We start from the raw sequence: 5,000 nt of genomic DNA on the forward strand, positions 1-5,000 counted from the left end.
TAGGTGGTAGGCCTTAGGCCACACGACGGCCATTGCCTTGCGTTGGCTAAGGCAAGGGCATGATGCCACACCGACGGCAAGAAAAACGCCCGACGGTGCCCCTCATGGCTAGGCGGTAGGCCTTAGGCCACACGACGGCCGTTGCCTTGCGTTGGCTAAGGCAAGGGCACAATGCCACACCGACGGCAAGATAAACGCACGACGGTGCCCCTCATGGCTAAGCGGTGGGCCTTAGGCCGCACGACGGCCGTTGCCCTGCGTTGGCTAAGGCATAGGCACGATGGCCACACCGACGGCAAGAAGAACGGCCGACGGTGCCCCTCATGGCTAGGCGGTTGCCCTTAGGCCGCACGATGGCCATTGCCCTGCGTTGGCTAAAGCACGGGCACGATGCTAGGCGTTTGGCCTTAGGCCGCACGACGGCCGTTGCCTAGCGTTGGCTAAGGCATGGGCACGATGCCACACCGACGGCAAATAAAACGCACGACGGTGCCCCTCATGGCTAGGCGGTGGGCCTTAGGCCGCACGACGGCCGTTGCCCTGCGTTGGCTAAGGCATGGGCACGGCGGCCACACCGACGGCAAGAAAAACGCACGACGGTGCCCCTCATGGCCAGGCGGTCGGCCATAGGCCGCATGACGGCCGTTGCCTTGCGTTGGCTAAGGCATGGGCACGATTCCACACCGATGGCAAGAAAAACACACGACGGTGCCCCTCGTGGCTAGGCGGTTGCCCTTAGGCCGCACGATGGCCATTGCCCTGCGTTGGCTAAAGCACGGGCACGATGCTAGGCGTTTGGCCTTAGGCCGCACGACGGCCGTTGCCTAGCGTTGGCTAAGGCATGGGCACGATGCCACACCGACGGCAAATAAAACGCACGACGGTGCCCCTCATGGCTAGGCGGTGGGCCTTAGGCCGCACGACGGCCGTTGCCCTGCATTGGCTTAAGCATGGGCACGACGGCCTCACCGATGGCAAGGAAAACGCACGACTGCCGTGGGGTTTTGTTCCCAAGGCAACGGGTAAACCTCTGTAGCCATGCTGGAAAAACGCACGACGGTGCCCCTCATGGCGGCCTTAGGCCGCATGACGGCCGTTGCCCGGCGTTGGCTAAGGCGTGGGCACGACGGCCACACCGACGACAAGAAAAATGCACGACGGTGCCCCTCACGGCTTGGCGGTGGGCCTTAGGACGGACGACGGCCGTTGCCTTGCATTGGCTAAGGCATGGGCACGACGGCCTCACCGACGGCAAGAAAAAAGCACAACTGCCGTGGGGTTTTGCTCCCAAGGCCACGGGTAAACCTCTGTAGCCATGCTGGGAAAATGCACGACGGTGCCCCTCACGGCTAGGAGGTGGGCAATAGGCCGCACGACGGCCGTTGCCCTGCGTTGGCCAAGGCGTGGGCACGACGGCCACACCGACGGCAAGGAAAATGCACTACGGTGCCCCTCATGGCTAGGCGGTTGGCCTTAGGCCGCACGATGGCCGTTGGCTTGCGTTGGTTAAGGCATCGGCACGATGGCTCACCGACGGCAAGAAAAACGCACGACGGTGCCCCTCATGGCTAGGCGGTTGACCTTAGGCCACACGACGGCCGTTGCCTTGCGTTGGCTAAGGCATGGGCACGACGCCACACCCACGGCAAGAAAAATGCACGACGGTGCCCCTCGTGGCTAGGCGGTTGGCCTTGGGCCGCATGACGGCCGTTGCCTTGTGTTGGCAAAGGCATGGCCACGATGCCACACCGATGGCAAGACAAACACACGACGGTGCCCCTCGTGGCTAGGCGGTGGGCCTTAGGCCGCACGACGGCCGTTGCTTGCATTGGCTAAGGCATGGGCACGACGCCACACCGATGGCAAGGAAAACGCACGACGGTGCCACTCATGGCTAGGCGGTGGACCTTAGGCCGCACGACGGCCGTTGCCTTGCATTGGCTAAGGCATGGGCACGACGGCCGCACCGACGGCAAGAAAAACGCACGACTGCCGTGGGGTTTTGTTCCCAAGGCCACGGGTAAACCTCTGGAGCCATGCTGGAAAAACGCACGACGGTGCCCCTCACGGCTAGGCGGTGGGCCTTAGGCCGCACGACGGCCGTTGCCCTGCGTTGGCCAAGGCTTCTAATAGGTATGCAACACAGGAAACCCGTGGGCGGCCAAGGCTAACGATGCTGCTCTTGCGCCAACGATTGAAGGGGAATGTGAAGGAAGACGTCACCGCACCAGCGGGGATCCGACCAGCCCAAACATGCCCACCGCTACCCACGCGCCGTCACGAACTGCACCGTCTGAGCACCCACGCCGTGCATCGACAACCCCAATCGGTCACCGATGCCAGCTTGGATGCCAAGATCATGCAACGTAAGGCACGCAGCACACACAAAAATGACGTAAACGAACGACCGCCGTGCACGACGCCCGCTCAACCGACCGACTCTTGAAATTTTGAGGCAAAGAAAGAATTTAAGTGCCCTTACATGCCCAACGATGATGTCTAACGTGTTTCTAGTACCGACGGCCTTCCTATGGCCTTGACAGGTCAAGCATCTCAACTCTCCCTGATAGTCTTGAAACTAAAAAACTCAAACCGTTAGTAGACCCACACCCTTTTCGTCTCACAAATATAGCCACCAATAGATGGCAATTTAGTGTGTATTTAACACACCTACACATGGGTGCTTGAAACAAATATAAAACAAATTTCCAAGATTGAATTGAACAAAAATAAAAACAATAAAAACAATAAAAAATAATAAAAATTTTCCAAGATTGAATTGAACAAAAATAAAAACAAAAAAAATAAAAAAAAATAAAAAATTTCCAAGATTGAATTGAACAAAAATAAAAACAAAAAAATAATAAAAAATAATAAAAAATACAAAAATATAGTTTAATTAAAAAAAAAAGCAATTTATGAATTTCAAAGACATACGGCGGTGGACATTAACGAGACTCAACATGTATGCTTAAAAAGATAAAAATAAGCGAAAACAAGGCTAGGCGGTGAGCCTTAGGCCGCATGACGGAGCATTGGCACGACACTACACCGACGACGTGAAAAACGCACGACGGTGCCCATCATGGCAAGGCGATAGGCCTTAGGCCGCACGACGGCCGTTGGCTTGCGTTGGCTAAGGCATGGGCACGACGCCACATCCACAGCAAGAAAAATGCACGACGGTGCCCCTCATGGCTAAGCGGTGCGCCTTAGGCCACACGACGACCGTTGCCTTGCGTTGGCTAAGGCAACGGCAAGAAAAACGCACGACAGTGCCCCTCATGGCTAGGTGGTAGGCCTTAGGCCACACGACGGCCATTGCCTTGCGTTGGCTAAGGCAAGGGCATGATGCCACACCGACGGCAAGAAAAACGCCCGACGGTGCCCCTCATGGCTAGGCGGTAGGCCTTAGGCCACACGACGGCCGTTGCCTTGCGTTGGCTAAGGCAAGGGCACAATGCCACACCGACGGCAAGATAAACGCACGACGGTGCCCCTCATGGCTAAGCGGTGGGCCTTAGGCCGCACGACGGCCGTTGCCCTGCGTTGGCTAAGGCATAGGCACGATGGCCACACCGACGGCAAGAAGAACGGCCGACGGTGCCCCTCATGGCTAGGCGGTTGCCCTTAGGCCGCACGATGGCCATTGCCCTGCGTTGGCTAAAGCACGGGCACGATGCTAGGCGTTTGGCCTTAGGCCGCACGACGGCCGTTGCCTAGCGTTGGCTAAGGCATGGGCACGATGCCACACCGACGGCAAATAAAACGCACGACGGTGCCCCTCATGGCTAGGCGGTGGGCCTTAGGCCGCACGACGGCCGTTGCCCTGCGTTGGCTAAGGCATGGGCACGGCGGCCACACCGACGGCAAGAAAAACGCACGACGGTGCCCCTCATGGCCAGGCGGTCGGCCATAGGCCGCATGACGGCCGTTGCCTTGCGTTGGCTAAGGCATGGGCACGATTCCACACCGATGGCAAGAAAAACACACGACGGTGCCCCTCGTGGCTAGGCGGTTGCCCTTAGGCCGCACGATGGCCATTGCCCTGCGTTGGCTAAAGCACGGGCACGATGCTAGGCGTTTGGCCTTAGGCCGCACGACGGCCGTTGCCTAGCGTTGGCTAAGGCATGGGCACGATGCCACACCGACGGCAAATAAAACGCACGACGGTGCCCCTCATGGCTAGGCGGTGGGCCTTAGGCCGCACGACGGCCGTTGCCCTGCATTGGCTTAAGCATGGGCACGACGGCCTCACCGATGGCAAGGAAAACGCACGACTGCCGTGGGGTTTTGTTCCCAAGGCAACGGGTAAACCTCTGTAGCCATGCTGGAAAAACGCACGACGGTGCCCCTCATGGCGGCCTTAGGCCGCATGACGGCCGTTGCCCGGCGTTGGCTAAGGCGTGGGCACGACGGCCACACCGACGACAAGAAAAATGCACGACGGTGCCCCTCACGGCTTGGCGGTGGGCCTTAGGACGGACGACGGCCGTTGCCTTGCATTGGCTAAGGCATGGGCACGACGGCCTCACCGACGGCAAGAAAAAAGCACAACTGCCGTGGGGTTTTGCTCCCAAGGCCACGGGTAAACCTCTGTAGCCATGCTGGGAAAATGCACGACGGTGCCCCTCACGGCTAGGAGGTGGGCAATAGGCCGCACGACGGCCGTTGCCCTGCGTTGGCCAAGGCGTGGGCACGACGGCCACACCGACGGCAAGGAAAATGCACTACGGTGCCCCTCATGGCTAGGCGGTTGGCCTTAGGCCGCACGATGGCCGTTGGCTTGCGTTGGTTAAGGCATCGGCACGATGGCTCACCGACGGCAAGAAAAACGCACGACGGTGCCCCTCATGGCTAGGCGGTTGACCTTAGGCCACACGACGGCCGTTGCCTTGCGTTGGCTAAGGCATGGGCACGACGCCACACCCACGGCAAGAAAAATGCACGACGGTGCCCCTCGTGGCTAGGCGGTTGGCCTTGGGCCGCATGACGGCCGT

This window comes from Coffea arabica, unplaced genomic scaffold, assembly GCF_036785885.1.
Source record: "Coffea arabica cultivar ET-39 unplaced genomic scaffold, Coffea Arabica ET-39 HiFi ptg000200l, whole genome shotgun sequence".
NCBI classification, from domain to species: domain Eukaryota; kingdom Viridiplantae; phylum Streptophyta; class Magnoliopsida; order Gentianales; family Rubiaceae; genus Coffea; species Coffea arabica.